The 16,965-nt window shown below is 44.9% G+C and overlaps 1 pseudogene; it reads left to right on the forward strand.

The window, feature by feature from the left end:
• The first annotated feature begins 243 nt into the window (after positions 1-243).
• On the forward strand, positions 244-1,174 carry LOC149524631 (uncharacterized; annotated as a pseudogene).
• Positions 1,175-16,965: the final 15,791 nt, after the last annotated feature.

Below are 16,965 nucleotides of genomic sequence, written 5' to 3' on the forward strand. Positions count from 1 at the left end.
GGACAGCCGTTTCTCTCCTGCTGCGTGCTATAGGACCTCTTGCAGGGACTGACAGCCATAGCAGTTTTGGTGGTTGCCCTCTGCCTTTTGGACACCACTGCCTTTTGCCACTTAGTGCCTTTGCCTGTTTTTTTTTCATCTCCCTTGTTTTGTCTGCCATGGAGTCAGGGGTGGCCATGTGCCTGCTCTGGCCCCTTCCAGCCATTCTGGAGTGCTGCTGCCCTCCTGTTCCAGGACCTGCAGATGCAGATCACTTTGGACTCCCTCACCAGGAGGGAGCATCCTCATCCCAGGGTGGAGAGGCCACTGTGGAGACTGGACACCAGTACGGACTGGTGGGACCAGCTGGTCCTGAGGCAATGGGACGACCAGCAATGGGTCTGGAACTTTCGCATGTGAAAGCGGATGTTCCTGGAGCTGTGTGCCTGGCTCGCTCCTGCGCTCCAAAGACCCACCACCCGGCTGCGGGCACCCATCCCCATCAATAAGAGCGTCGCCATCACAGTCTGGAAGCTGGCCACCCCGGACAGCTACCTATCGGTGGCACACTAGTTCAGGGTGGGCAGATCCACTGTCGGTGTCATCGTGATGGAGGTAAGTCTCAGGAGGAGTGAGGAGTGGGGTGGAGAGAGGGTGGTGCACTCCATACCCAGGGGCAGCCAAGACTCCAGGCTGGGTCACCCAGGGATTTGGGCCGTCCCTCCCTTGCACAGGGCTGCGGGTGGGAGGCGGGGGGGAAGCAAGCGGGCTCAGGTGTGTGTGTGTGCATGAGCACAGAGGGCATCACGGGGGGGGGGCCCAAGGGAGCGCACACTCATCCTGCCTTATGTGATGTGTTCCCCTGTGTTTCTTTGCATCCGTCTGCAGGTTGTCCATGCCATCAACGACGTCCTGCTCCCAAGAGTCATCTGCCTGAGCGACATGGACTCTACGCTAGCCGGCCTCACTGCCCTCGGGTTCCCCAACTGCGGGGGAGCTCTGGATGCAACCCACGTCCCCATCTGGGCCCCGGAGCATCGAGCGGCCCATTTTATGAGCAGGAAGGGGTACTGCTTGATCATATTCCAGGCCCTTGTGGACCACCGTGGCTGCTTCCTGGATGTTTATACGGGCTGGTCCAGCAGGGCACACGACTCCCACATACTACGGAACTCTGGCCTGTTTCTCAGGCTAGAGGCGGGCACCTACTTCCCCTGGCAGGAGTTTACTGTCAGGGATGTGCCTATGCCCATCTGTGTCATCGGGGACACGGCCTACCCCCTGCTGCCCTGGCTAATGCAGCCCTACACGGGGCGGCCGGACCAGAACCGGTCTCAGTTCAACGACCACCTTAACAGGGCCCGCAATTAAGTGGAGTGCACCTTCGGCCACTTGAAAGCCCGCTTCCGATGTTTGCTCACCTGTCTTGAGATGGGTAAGCGGAATGCCACGGACGCATGGCCGTGTGCTGCATGCTCCACAATCTTGTGGAGCAGAGTGGGGAGGCCTTCCTCCCCGCACAGATGGCAGCCGAGGGCCAGGCCTATTAACAGCCCCGCACAGCTGCCATCCGCCAGGCGCACCAGGCTGGAGTGCGCATCCGGGAGGCCCTGACAGACATGTTCTCCCAGGCCCCATAGTAGGGTCACCTTGGTCTCCCTTTACAACTCCCTCTCATCCCCTACCTTTCCCTCTCCCTTCTCCACCTCTCCCCTCCTCTTCCCTTTCTTACCTCCCAATAAACACCAAACACAGTTTTTCTTGAACAAAAAAACTTGGCTTTGTTTCATTTACAATGGGGAGAGGGGAGATCTAGGATGGGAGGGGGAGGAGACCTTGAACTGGGAGGGGGAGAAGACCTTGAACTGGGAGGGGGAGGAGCTACTCCTGGGAGGGGTGGCCCCTGCGACCGCTCCTGTGGGGGCGGACCTGCACATGGAGTGCAGGCCGCGTAGGGTCAGGCTGCACGGGGCGGTGGGCAGGAGAGGCAGGCACAGGAGAGGCAGGAACAGGAGCAGGAGGGGCCATTGCAGGAGGGGACAGGGGCAGTACTAGGGGAGGGATGGCGGGTGCATGGGGCAAGGCCATGCCGTAATGGATGGCATGGCCAACGTATGCAGTGAGGGTGGCTATTGAATCCGCCATGCGGATGCACTGGGCCTGGAAGGAGCCCCAGGCCTCCTGGCGCCACTGCACATCTGCCTCCACGTGCCGAGTGATGGCTGCCTCGACGTGTACGATGGCCTGCATGTGGCACCGAAGGAGCTGGTCCCAGTTGCGGAGTTGTCGCCTCGGTGGTTGGGCGGCTGGGGGTGCTGCCGTTGCTGCAGGGCTAGAGGGTCTCCAGCTTGTGCTTGTTCCTGCTGCAGGGAAGAGAAGAAAGGATGGGTCAGTCAGGCAACCCAGCCACTGTCCCTACACCTCATGCCCTCTACCCCTGAGCCCAGGTGACCCCACAGTAGTGTGGCTTGAGCCCACTCGGTTATTCCGCTCCCCCCGTGTTGTATGTTTGCATGCTTGGAGGAGGGTCCTCCTCCATGTATTGGAACCACCAGTCTGTGTCCTGGCCCCTTGGAGGGTGGGAGGGCACTTGTGTTGTGTTAACCTGTGGAACTCCCTGCTGGTGGAGGCTGTGAGGCTTTAGGCTAATCAATGGTGTTTGACAGAGAGCGAGATGGATCCCACACAGTGCCTGGGAGCACATCTGACAGACGTGGTCTGGGCTCTCAGATCCCCATCACGTGGGATGTCTCCTGGATGGAACCAGGAGAGTGACTGGGGAGTGTACCATCTTTGCAGCAAAACTCAGGTGGTCTTAGGGGTGGCCCGAGCGCTTTCTCCCTCCCCCTCCCACTAGCCCTCACACACGTAGCCTAGGGACATGTGTGGCCGCAGTGGGGACTTCCCTTGGGGGGGCCAGCCAAGGCACCGGGAGCAGGTGAGAGGCTCAGTGGGGCCATGCTCACGGGCTGTGGTGCTTTTGTGCAAAATCTTGCTAGTCTAGATGCACCCTTACTGATGTAGCTCTGTTTTCTGTATTCTTCCTTTCACTTCCTCCCAATTTCTGCACAGGAATTTAGAATACCTAAATCCCTCCTAACATCTTTAAAGTGTGAATCAAGTTTTGATCTGGTAAATCTCTTGAAATTAGTTTCATAGATAGTTCCAAAATTGCTGCCTCTTCTTCCAATAGAGCATCTCTCTCTTTGAAATGCTTTCAAATAATGTGCAGTATAATTCTGCAAGTCACAGTTCCTCCTGACAGAATGGACAGTGTAATATTAATTACCCAGCTTTGAAATGTACATACTTGTACTGACAAACATATGTCCAAAATTGGCTGGGGGTGGTAATGTCCCAATAATAGAAGATGAGCTAAGCAAAATCCATTCTTAAATCAAAATAAAAATTTCCACAAATGGTTTGCACCAGCACATGTTCCTGCTATGCCCTGGTCTTCTGAGGTCTGAACTTGGCACTCTTGAGCAGCTCCAAATATATATCTTGCCTTGCCAGTTTTTATGTATTGGATAATGTGTCAATTGGATAATGTGTCACCTTCTAGCAGGTGTGGCTCTCAAGGATAGCTTAGCAGGGGCACTGGACTGGGGGGAGGTATGGGCAATAGGGCAGTGCAGAGGGTGGGGCCATGGCTTGAGTACCTGTGGGACCCCCCATTTTTAGAGACCTTCTGTCATTCCTATGCCTCGGGTGATATAACTGATAAACAACCAGGTAGCCAGCCATTTAGATTTAATAGGTTAGCAGACATCAATTCCTTACAATTTATCTCATACAACTCTGCAGATAAATATGACCAGTCCTGCTCACTACTGCTTGCTTCAGAGTCATGTACTGAGAGAGCATGGCGAGTAGACAGGGTTAGTTTTCAAACTCTTCACTTCCTCTTCCTCCCAAAGATAGGGTATGGGACTCCTGGCTAACTATATGACTAGCATAGTAAACACACCTAAGCTTACATCTGCCAGGACCACTCATGAAGAAACCAAAGGACCAGAGAAGTCAGCTGCTCAAGACTGAGGTTGCTTGGCTCCATATGATGCTGTTCTCTTCATAGCAATGGCACCCCTGGAGTCTGTCTATAGCAGAAGAAAGGTGGCTGCTCTTTCTAGAAATGTGCAGAGGAGGGCCAAACAATGTCAGTGAAATCATGCCCGAGGGCAAAAGGGTATCTGGGCTTAGGTAAACTAGAAACGCTGCAAATGGAGAAGATTTGGGGTCGCTACCTAGTTCTATGAGCTAGTCCAAGCCATGCACCAATTTCACTTTCCTGAGTCTAGGCACAGGATGTAATTTGTTCTGTACTTGGAGTTCTACACTGAAAAACCAAATTACTGTATTTTAGAATAGACAGCTTCCACCCAGTAAGTATACAATGGCATTGTGCAAAGTCATGTAGACTGAATATCCAGTTACTGCTATAAATCATTCTTTTGTATTTTAGATGTATTTAATGTGAATGTTCACATAATGATTTGATTGTATTCCTTTTTCAGTTCTGAATTATTTGAAATATACTTGTATTGCTTTTTTACCAAAAAATCTTTTCTAAATGTAAGAGGTTTTTTTTTTTTAAACTTAGAATGCATCAAAGACTTTTCTAAAGTACATGTTTGGGCATGCTTTTGGGTAGTTTAAAGTATTCTTTCTATAACTTTTTGCCTATTACTTTCAAGTACATGCTCTTAAAATAAATTGACTACTTTAACAAAGAATTGTTTTGTTCCCCGCCTGAGCATGGTTAGCCACCATTTTGTGAGGTGTTTGATGTATTGAGGGGCTATGCAAAATTTTACAAAAGGGAGTACATTAAAAGAAACAGTAAATGTCACCTACCGGAGTCCCTTCCAGTTCCTTAGTGGGGCACCTCTCTGAGCTCAGAGATCCTGTCTGTGGGTTCTGTATTCTTCACATTCCCCTTTTCAAAAAGCTGTCTGTTACTGAACTGTCCTGGGGAGCCTTCTATGATGAGTGAAATAAACTCTACCAGCAAAAGCACATATTACTGCATCTACACTAGAATGTAAACATTGTTCAAATAAACAAACAAAACCCTATCTATCCAATATAGCTCCGCTAGCAACAGTTTATAATGTAGCATTGCACTGAGACAAAAACAGGCTAATAAATGTGACATTCCTCTGAGTACAGTCTGGACTATGGAACAGCTGTCCCCTCAGTTCTCCAACCTGATGCGACATTTATGGTGCTTCTCTGGAAAGCAATTTAGAATGCTTTCAGTTTCTAGCATATAAATTAAGCCCATCTGAGTTATATGATGGATTTTTGGCTAGCCATTTCTGAATTATATGAGTAACATCAGGAAAGTCCAAATCCCAGACTTGTTCTCTTCACATTTATCTCTTGTATTGTCCAGCTCTTTCCTTCAGGATCATACAAGCTCATAAAGTTCCTCATTTCATTAAGAGAAAATGATATGCACAAATCCAGCTAGCTCAAATGAATTTCCACTTCCACTCTGGTCTAGATAAAGTAATAAAACAAGTTTAACTACAGAAAGAGAAATATTAGATGATTACAAGTAACAAGGCATACATCAGAATGAGTTACAAAGAAATTAAAGGTAAAACACAACTAAGAGACAATTTAGTAAGCTAAAGTGAATTCAAAGTGCTGGCTCTCTCACCACAAGTCCTAGCAGTTTTACTGGATGGTTGTCTGTCGGCCAGGTTTATTCCCCAGTGCTATGAAGCTCCTTTTTCTTTTAGGTGTCATTGATGCCATGAGTAGAGATTAGGGCTGCCACATGATTTAGAAAATTAATTTGATTAATTGCATGATTCATAATACTGTTAGACAATAATAGAATACCTTTTATTTAAATATTTTGGAGGGTTTTTTTTATATTTTCAGATAAATTGGTTTCAGTTACAACACAGAATATAAAGTCATCAAAGAGGCTCCATAAACAAAAAGAGGGTGCAGGCACACCTATTTCACAAGAGTTGTTCATGAGCGTTGGAGTGCAAGACAATATAGGGGCCTAACGACAATAGTTTCTTTCACTATGTATCCACCTACCTTCTGCGTGTGGTTCACTGCCCCATGTAGTGGCACTTATGTCACTTAGGGTATGTCTACACTACCACCCTAGTTCGAACTAGGGTGGTAATGTAGGCAACCGGAGTTGCAAATGAAGCCCGGGATTTGAATTTCCCGGGCTTCATTTGCATATTTCCGGGCGTCGCCATTTTTAAATGTCCGCTAGTGCGGACTCCGTGCCCCGTTGCTACATGCAGCACGAACTAGATAGTCCAGATTAGGCTTCCGAGGAGTAACGGTAGTTCGGAATAGGAAGCCTAATCTGAACTACCTAGTTCGTGCCGCGTGTAGCCGCGGGGCACGGATTCCGCACTAGCGGACATTTAAAAATGGTGGCGCCAGGCAATATGCAAATGAATCCCGGGAAATTCAAATCCCGGGCTTCATTTGCAACTCCAGTTGCCTACATTACCACCCTAGTTCGATCTAGGGTGGTAGTGTAGACATACCCATATAGAGAATAATTAATCTTCTCTACAGCCTTAGCTAACTGCCAGCTGGCTTTTAACTCAAGTGGTAGAGATTCAAACACTAAGCTCTAGAGTCCCAGGTTTGGCCTTACAACGAGTACGTCTACACTGCAACACTATTTTGAAATAACTAGCGCTATTCTGAAATAACAAAGTCCACATCTACACTACAAGAAGTTATTTAGACATAATATCAAAATAATGGTGAGCTGGAGGACTTCTTACTCCGACTCCTATAACCCTCATTGTATAAAGAATAAGGTAAGTCGGAGGAAGAGTGCTCTATTTCGAAATAAGTGCTGTGTAAACACTCCCTATTTCAAAATAAGCTATTTTGAAATAAGCTACGCAATTGATATACTCAATTTGTATAGCTTATTTCAAGTTAAGCCCTGCAGTGTAGATGCACCCAGCTACATCACAAAAGCAGGTCCATTGAATTCACTAAATAAAGCAAGAGTCTAGTCGAAAAAAATAATCATGGAATTTAAAGATCATCATGATGCATTTGCACAGGAAGAGAAGGGAAGGCAAACTTAGGTTGCACAGGCAACTAATGCAGGCATTTCCTAATGTCTGGGTGCTTAACTTTGCAATCTTAATTGTTTAAGCAACCTTTTTGCATGTAATTTGCTGGTTTTGTACTAAAAGAAAGCCCTCTTTCCACCTACACACTAGTCATGCATATAGGATGTAGGTGGAAGTGGCAGTCCTGTTGGGTGATCCACAAGAAGTGAACATTTGGGCTACGTCTACACTGGCATGATCTTACGAAAATGCTTTTAACGGAAAACTTTTTGCGGAAAAGCATCCGTGGCCAATCTAGACGCTCTTTTCCACAAAAAAGCCCCGATCGCCATTTTCGCAATCGGGGCTTTTTTGCAGAAAATAGTACTGTGCTGGCTACACTGGCCCTTTTGCGCAAAAGTCTTTCGGGAAAAAGACTTTTGCCCGAATGGGAGCAGCATAGTATTTCCGGAAAAACTCTGATGAGCTTACATGAGATCGTCAGCGCTTTTCCAGAAATTCAAGCGGCCAGTGTAGACATCTGGCAAGTTTTTCTGGAAAAGCTGCTGATTTTCCGGAAAAACTTGCCAGTCTAGACACAGCCTTGGAGTTCCCAATAGCAGCACAACCTGTCATCTGCCCCACTCCATGTATTTAAAGGAAAATGTACTATGAGGGGACAAATTAATGAAAGCAACTGAGTGGTACATTCTGAACAGCTGTCAGGGCAATAAAAGTCAAAGAATCAGACAGATATTTTCCCATTTTATTTCAGCCAATTGCTTTATCCAAAATCACTGTAGTAAGTTAACTCATGACCTTATCATTGTGTCTGAACGGAGGTAGCTTTTGATGCACATGCTCCAAGCACAAAGCTTACATCCCAGAACTGAAGAGGTGCTTTGTGTTGCTCAAAATCTTCTCTCTCATCAATGGACGTTGGTCCAGAAAATAATTCCTCACTCTCGTTGTATCTCATGCATTTGAGGGGTCACTCTTAAAGTGGGACAGAGGAAGAGAAGGGCTCAGGGCACATGCTATTTGACAAGCAGGCAATGACTTTTCTTTCCCTTTGGGGTTTAATCTTTACTTTTTATCCTAAAAGCGAGTGGAACTGAGCACTGAAACCCATCACAGAGCAATTACCCTTCTGCTCCAGCTCCCTTGCGATTCTTTCTCTGGGAGCTGACGATATACAGAACTATGAATCAAGTATCACTCACCTTGAAGCCAGCCATTCATCTATTTAGATGAGTTAAAAGTCAGCTTTTGAGAACTGTCCTGGCACTAAATGACAATGAAAACAAACAGTTCAGTTTTCAGATCATTCCAAGCAAACTTCAGTTGAGCAAACTGACTTGTCAAAACAAAGACAAGCAAAAGCCTGCGGGCTCAATTGATGACCCATCACTAAAATGTCAAGGAAAGAGCTGTTGTTCTGAATGCTCATAATAAAAGCTGTAATATTTGATAGGCTTCACTTTTGAAGGCTGGGAGGGAGGCGGAAAGGTCTCATGCTATCTGACACATGAGCAGAGATTCCATTGTACTGCTGAGGTTTTATTTGTTCTCTTGAATCTTGAAAGCAAGTGAAACGGAGTGCTGAAATCTATTACAGAGCAATAATCCTACTGATATCTTCATGGTAAACTCAAGCGGGTAGGTCCGACATGGTGAATCAAGAAGCTCTTCTTGGGCCCATTTTAATGCTCCCCTGCACTGAGCTGCTTAGAAGATCTTGACATTCACATGTTAAGACCATCCACTGCCTACTTAAAGCAAGAGTCTTTTAACTAGTTGTGACTTGTGGAGACTGGGGTAGCTCACACTGTAACTAAAAGGCTACGTCTAGACTAGCATGATTTTCTGCAAATGCTTTTAACGGAAAAGTTTTTCCGATAAAAGTATTTGTGGAAAAGAGTGTCTAGACTGGCATGGAGTTATCGCTATTATGATGTGCTTTTGCGCAAAAGCGCGTCTACATTGGCTGAAGCCCGGGAACCATTTTGAAGAGGGCAAAAGGGCACTAGCCCTTTCCGGGGGGGGGGGAGGGCTGGAGATCCTTTCAGACACGTGCATAAAGGGATCTTGCCAGACAGCCATTTCTCTCCTGCTCCGTGCTTTAGGACCTCTTACAGGGACTCGTTTGCGGCCCCTGGGGACCTCCTGCGCTGGGGGTGCGGGTGGCTGATCCCCCCCTGGAGCTGCCATCCTGCTCTGGGAAGGCTGCTGAGGACAGCAGGGGCCACGTGTCAGACCTCAGCCCAGAGATCCGAGGAAGGGTCCTGCCTGGTGACCTCTGCATCCTGTGTCTGCTTTAAGGAGGCTCGGGTTACCAGGAAGTCTGAGAGCTGATCCTGGCTAGGGAGCCTCAGAGCGCCCATAGGGCTTTTTTCCATTTAGCATGGATTTGCACAAAACGTCTTAGCTGCCTGTCTACACTAGCCCTTTTGCGCAAAAGCATTTCCAGAAAAAGGCTTTTGCCCGAATGGGAACATTAAAGCATTTGCGCAAGAAGCACTGATTTCAGACAGTAGAACATCAGTGCTTTTGCGCAGAATCAAGCGGCCAGTGTAGACAGCTGGCAAGTTTTTGCACAAAAGCAGCCGCTTTTGCACAAAAACTTGCCAGTCTAGACACAGCCCAAATGTCAGGACAGGCTGCAAAAAGGGAAAGTAGATAAACACTAGTGTTGGGTGTAACACTCAAATTAAACTTCCCATGCAGTCACAAACTGTGCAGTTAATTTCCCACACTGGACATCAAGAAGTAAGAAACGGAATCACACTTTATTGCAGTCCAGTTCTCTGGCTCCCAGTCACCTAGGTCCAGGATAGTGAGAAATTGTTGTAAAACTCTGCTCACATATACAAAAATATTCTTCTGACCCCAAAGGGCCAGCCACATTAGCAGATCAATATAGGTTTAGGTCTTACCCAAAATATCATGCTGACAGCCAATCCTTTTGTATCTAAAACTAGAAGTTTATTATAAAGAAAAAAAGAACACAAAGATAATCTTAAATGGTAAAACAGTCATAAACATACAAGTACTTCAAAGTCCATATATCAGGCTCCTAGCATTATTGGTAAGTTTGCTGGCTTGAAGTTTCTCTTGAACATACCCATAGCTTGGACAGGTCATTCCGTCCTGTGTTGAGAGCTTTTTTTATAGAAAGATTACTCAAGAGCTAAGAAGTAGGAATAAGAAGCAATGTTCCCTCTAATGTTTCCATATGTGTGTGGAATAAATTTTGTTATGTGCACCAAGGCATATGTGTATGTGCCCCACTAGTAGAAACACATGCTTCCGCTTGTGGGTGGTGTGGGCACTGGTAATCAGCTGGGGAGCATTTGAATCTCTCCTGGGTGGCTGTCCAAATGCATAACTTACAGGGACCATTCTACAAATATTCATAACATCCTGAAGTGTCCCCCACATTCCACACAGTATCACATGAGCTATTCTTATCAGAGATTCTGCTCTTCAAGAGATTCTGTAATCCAAAGAAGATTTGGGCATTAATTATTTATGGTAAATTATCATTATTATTGCAATGTATAGTTACATTAACAAATCGCTCAGACAAAACAGTAACAAAACAGCTGCGCAGTCTGGAAAATGCACACAAAGATTGTTCATGAGAGATAATGAAGGGAAAAATATCTCAAGGACAAATAAACATAGCGTCAGAACACTTGTCAGTTCAATATAATGCTATTAGCAAAGAGAACTGAAATATGTGAAATTACTTGACTAGGTCCAGTGGGGCCAACAACCTTGCTGGGCACTGGGCAAGGCAGGGGAGGAGGGGGCAGCTGCTCCCCACTCCCAGAAAAGGGAAAGCCTTAGGCTGAAGGGGCAGCTAGTGGCTATGCAACCCTCAGCACAGTCTGGAGAGCACCTATCCATGAGTCACTCCAGCAGTGATTTAAAGGGCCTGGAACTCTGGCCACTGCTGCTGGGGCAGTAGTGGCTGTGGCAGCCATTAGCTCCGGGTCCTTCTGTACTGTTGGGCTCAAGACTAAATCTTAAAAGTGTTAAAGTTTCAGGGAAAGAAGGCCCATAAAGTTAGCTATCATGAATATTTGAACGTGTGCATAAAGGAAACACTGATGAACATAATTTATACCTCATGATCAAGTATGTAGAGTCACTGGCATGCATAGATTATATGGTGGAATGTTATGCTTTCTCCAGCATGTGCATCCAAATGATATTTTTGATTCTGATCTATAAATCAGAATAAGGCTTAACCCCTGGCTAAAAAAATAAGTTTTCAAAAATATTTAAATAGTGGTTAAAAGGGTCATCTTTCACAACTATCATTAGATATTAACCAAGTCCTTGTTATAATAACAATTATAGACTTCTATAGACTCTTGGTCCATGGAATTCCACTTCATATTGGAGGCTCAAGTTTTACGATCTTTAATCTTGCTGAGTAGCAGTCACTCATATGAGCAGTTTCGTGTACAATGAAACTGTGTGGGTAAGTCTACACTTCACGCTTATTTCGAAATAAGCTATTCTGGAAGAAATACTCAGATATAGCTTATTTCAACATAAAACGTCTACACTATAGGGAAGCCTCAAAATTAGTCCAAGGAAGGCTTCCCTAATGTGGACATGCTACCTCGATTTAGCGCCCAAGGAGGTACTGAGGAGTAATTACTTTGAATGGCCCTGAGGAGAACCTATTTTGAAATAGCAGCAGTGCAGTGTCCACACTACTGCTATTCCAAAAAGCTATTTTGGAATAGACATTATTCTTCATGGAATAAGGTTTACAGAAGTCGGAATAAGCCATCCATTGTCTCAAATTTATTTCAAAATAATGGAATTGCTGTGTAGATGCTCGCATTGTTATTTTGGAATAACGGCCGCTATTCCAAAATAATGCTGCTGTGTAGGCTGTGTATTCTGTAGGAATAACTATTTCTCTGCAGGAGAGAAGTGAGCAGAATTAATGAAACCTACAATTATTAAGGAAACCTACAATTCTCTTCTGTAAGTAGGTATTTTGTCATACCCAACTTGCAGATGGATATATGGTGATATAGAATTAAGTGACTTGACCAGGGTCATATAGCAAATCAGTGGAACATCTGGGAGTAGCGTGCAAGAGTTCTGATTTCCAGTCTTGTGCTATAGACACTAAATCCCTGACAGTCTGTGTGGGTGTCTGGGCAAGGTATGGGGATTCCAGCTCCACGCTCCCAGAAAGGTCAGGTCCTCAGGTGGAAGGGGTGGAGCTGTGGGTCCCCAGAGCATGGGGTGCTCCCCCCCAGCCTTCAGAGCAACATGGAAAATGTGGCAAAATGCTCTGGCAGTGATTTAAAGGGCCCAGGGCAGTAGCAATGGTAGCAGCTGGGAGCCCTGGGCCCCTTTGAATCGCCGGGTCTCGGGGAAGCTATCCCCTTTGCCCTCCATCTATTGAGGGATCTACCTACAAAGATATTTGATTAGAAGCACACAAAAATAGCACAAAATATCAGGTGACACTGAACTACTTTTACTCCAGAAACACTGGCCTTCGCTGCTAGCTATAAAGCCAGTCCATGCTTTATAGGATTTAAAGTATGAGATTAATTTTATTTTACTTTTGGGTCTGAGGAGAATTTAAGAGCTTTTTTTTGTGGGAAGGGGAGGCTGTTTCCTTTTTAATTTTTGATGGTGAATGAATTAATCCTTATGGTGGTTTTTGTGGAAGGAGAAAGCAAGTTGGTTGGGCAGACATTTCCCTTGTACTGTTTTAGGGCAAGGATTAAAAAAAAACCAATCACCTGGGAGGACAAAGGGAGAAAAGACAAGGAATCATTTCTTAATGAAGGTGGATCCTCCTGGAATATTCTTGGCACTTTTTTTTTTTTTTTTTTTTTTTTTTTGGACCATGGAAAAGTCCATTAATCCCTATAGTCTGAAACAATGCATGGCTAATAAGTAGATCACCTTCCTTAATCCACCCATTGTTTCCATGTAATGGTTAAAATGCTGCAAAGATTAAACAAGACTCTTCACCGGGGCAATGTTCATGGGTAAATACAGGGAATCGATCTTTTCACTAACCAAAATCCTGGCATCTTCCGTTTTTTTTGGTTTTGGTCCTGTAGAAAACAGGACTAATCCCTAATTCTGTGTCATCACACAGGATTCTTGCATGTTTGCTGGCACCGGTAAATCACTCCACCCCCTTCAATGTATTTCCTAGAGTAACAAAACTGCTTATAATATAATAAAAGCCATTAAGGACCAAATCAAGGCCTATGAAATTGAGGTAAGAAGGAGAAAAGCAGAAGATGTCATGCCTCAAGCAGTACTGGGGGTGTGGTGCCTACAATACTACCCTGCCAGCATGTACCTGTGTGCAGGATGGGCAGAACCAGGATTGCATCCTATTCCTCCTAGACTGTTAAGCAGGAGAGATGCCTTATGCATCTTGCACTTCTTGCCATATCAGCCAATCATGGATGTTACCTTGAGGGTTTGCTGGGAGGGAAGAAGAAGGGGGCTCCCCCTCTCTAATATATTGGGGACCAGAGTATCACTTACACAAAGGTCCCTTTATCTAATATATAAAGGAGAATGTTTGTATGTTTGTGCGCTAATAACTTGGACTCTATAAGAGCTACCACAACCAAACTTTGCATGGGATAACCTTTCCGAGACTGATGCCTCTCCCCGGGTCTGCATGGAGCTTGGCAGTGTGGGGAGAAGCTACTTCCCGGGAGAAGTGACGGGGACAGTCGCTCACTAAGGCCGGCAGAGGAATAACCTATCATCCAGTAGAAGGTTTTAAGGGACTGTGGGAGGGAAGAGATGAGAGACTGAAACCCCTCCCCGGGGATGCATGGAGCTTGGCAGTGCGGGGAGAAGCAGCTTCCCGGGGGAAGCGGCAGGGCCAGTCACTCACTAAGGCCAGCGGAGGAACAAGGAAGCAGAAGGCAGGTTCGGGCGCTGGCGGCAGGTGCGTGGTTTCCTCCTCCTCCCTCGTCTCAGGCTCCTCACCTCAGTTATATCAACTGTCAACTTATATTTCAACAATGTATACTGACAAAGCGCAAGGACAGTCAAAGTAGTCGGAATTGATTTGGAGTCATCTTGCTTTTCACATGGACAACTCTATGTTGCATGTTCAAGAGTTGGAAGTGGAAAAATTTTGTACATATTTATTAAGAATAATGAAACAAAAAATACAGTTTACAGTAAAGTTTTTGATGATAACATGTAAAATTGGTTTTATGAAAAAAATATTTTTAATCCCTATAGAGCTCAGTGCAACTTTCCTACCATTCAAAAAATGATAATAAACTACTGTTTTTCTAAATTTTGTTCCTCCGCTTTCCCGAGCAACACTGGGTAACTCCCGCTAGTATGAACTAAATGTGACTTACTGTAAGGTCCCTTCTACCGCCTGAATGGCGTAAAGTGGCTGTTGTGCGCAGACCTGTCACGGGTCTGTCTGTTGTAGAGCAACCTTACCAGGACCTACATGGAAGTACACAAATGAGTTCAATTATCTCACACCATAGCATGTGTTCCAGTGCATCTTTCTAACAGGCCAGTCCTCAGTGCTCTGGCTGAGGTCTCTGAAGTCTGGTCACCTCACAGGATCTCAGGTGAAACCAGACAACACAGTCAGTCAGTAAAGGAGCTAAACAAAACAAAACAAAACATTGTAGGTAGCTCTCTCCAGAATACAGGTCTTTCTTATTTTAGAGGGGCCATGGAAACTTACACTGGAACTGCAATGGATTGTGAATCTCCTTCAGTACAGGGGTCCTTCACCCGTCTTCTGCAAGGGCAGAGTCTCTACAGATGCCCAGGTTTCTCTTCAGGGCTAGAGAGGCTCAACAAACAGTTCTCTTCCCAGCGTTGGTCAGATCATTCTTCCTGCCATTCTGGCATGACTTGCAGTGGTAGAAGAACATGGCCATTCTAGCCCAAAAGCAACTCCTTCACCCCTTATATGATAGTTCAGCATTTATATACCCAATCGCAAGGCCTTTGCAGTATATGATAAATGCTGAAATAGATCATTCCAGTACATGATATTAAGAGAAGATTAAAAATACCTTTCAAAGCTGGGGTATTGCTGGTAAAACAAATAAAGAACAATAACAAATTGCAATAAAACATATTTATGTAACATGAGCGATGAATCAAGAGAATCTGATCTGACAGGGAAATCAGATAATGGGTTCTCTAAAGGTGCCTCTGTTTCTAGACAGGAAGACTAATACTTTGAAGTAGAAATGAGGTCCAAGAGTGTTGGGTTATTTGAGGCATCAAATATGGGCTGTAGTGATGTGAGAAATATTTGTTCTGGCAGAAAAGATTAAAATAAGTTTCCAAAACTACAGCCACGGATAAAACATTTTTCTACCCTTAGAGACCAGTGAAGAAACAGATAAATAGAGCATCTTAGAAGAGATTCAGATCTAGTCTTGACAACCTATTAGTTTTGCTCAAGAGCAAGTTGTACCTGTTGCCTTTGAGGATTAAGGAGATGGAAGGACTATGTTTATGAGAGGATGCACAGTACACAAGGATGTTTTGATGCCAGCAAACAGTCTCAGACACTAATGCAATATTTATAACATAACTTCATTGGGCTAAAAAGCTCATTTGCATATGGATCCTCTAATAAAAGCTTGCAAGTTCAAATAGTGTGTGGTAGTGCTATTGGTTGCTATTAAAATCAGCTTTCAGCCTTTCATACTGTATATCACAGCAACTGTTTGTCTTTTATCATCCATAAGTCTACTATTAAGAAGTTAAATTGTCAAAGAAGTGCATAATGTCTTCATTTGCACTTACTCTTGTCTTATTGCTGGCTTACAGATGTTCTTAATTTTATTCCTCTTTTCTACTCCTTTTTCCTTCTCCATGACACAGGCAGACACTGCACAGATAGGCATAAACTTCTTTTTTAAAGAATTGCATTGTTTCAGTTTAGCTGCAAAAAAACCCAGTAAGTCACACGTATAACAATTCCAATGCTCTGGACATATTTAATACAGATTTACTGCAGATTTCAAGTAATTTTTTTCAGTCACATTTATTTCAAGAAATATGTCATCTATGATGGTTTCAAGTAACCCATAAGATAGCTGAAAGAAATTAGTTGAGGGTGGTGGTTATGAGGAAGGATTCTCTATTTTTCAGTGTGTTCACTTTTATGCATTTGAAAACACGTTTGGTTTTAACTAGTTTCACTTGTTTTCAATTAAATTTACCATTGATCAAATTCTGGACCCCTATGCAATCTCTCTGTCCCCAGTTAAAGCCAGGATATCTACTGTTGCCAATTTTAGTTACTTTTATTGCCAATTTTCTGACAGCATGTGTCTGTCTTGACTCCCCCCCCCCCCCCAGCTCAGATCACCCTGTGATGGTGAGATTTTTGCATTCTTTAAAAGCAAAAGAAGAAACTGGAAGCCCTCCTGGTTGCTTAGGAAAGTTGAAAGCAGAAGCTCATGGAAATGTAGAGCTGGTAGGGAATAGAGGTCATCTAGTCCAGTTTCCAGCACTGGTGCAGCCCCAAGTATACCTAGCTCTCTCCACCAGAGAAGTAGATGGCCTATTGGAATGGGTCACCCTAATAAACCCAGAGAGAACTTGCTTCATTATGGGGTAGAGAGAGGAAATCCTACTGACCCACAATCATCATGTAACACAGCACCCTGGAATGCTGACAAAGTATCATCAGACTATTATAAGAAATACTTAATGGGTACCACACCCTGAAAGAGAATTTTCCAGATACCCTCTTCTGGCCTTCTGACAAATCCTCAGCATTGCTGACCTCATCATCAGGATCTCCCCCTGGACCAGGATGCATCAACTTAGAGTGGCACCAGATCCTGCCATAACTACAATATGTGGTATACCTCGTCCAGGCATGAAATGCCCCACCCACAGT

This window comes from Pelodiscus sinensis, chromosome 3, assembly GCF_052426305.1.
Source record: "Pelodiscus sinensis isolate ZL-2025 chromosome 3, ASM5242630v1, whole genome shotgun sequence".
NCBI lineage: Eukaryota > Metazoa > Chordata > Testudines > Trionychidae > Pelodiscus > Pelodiscus sinensis.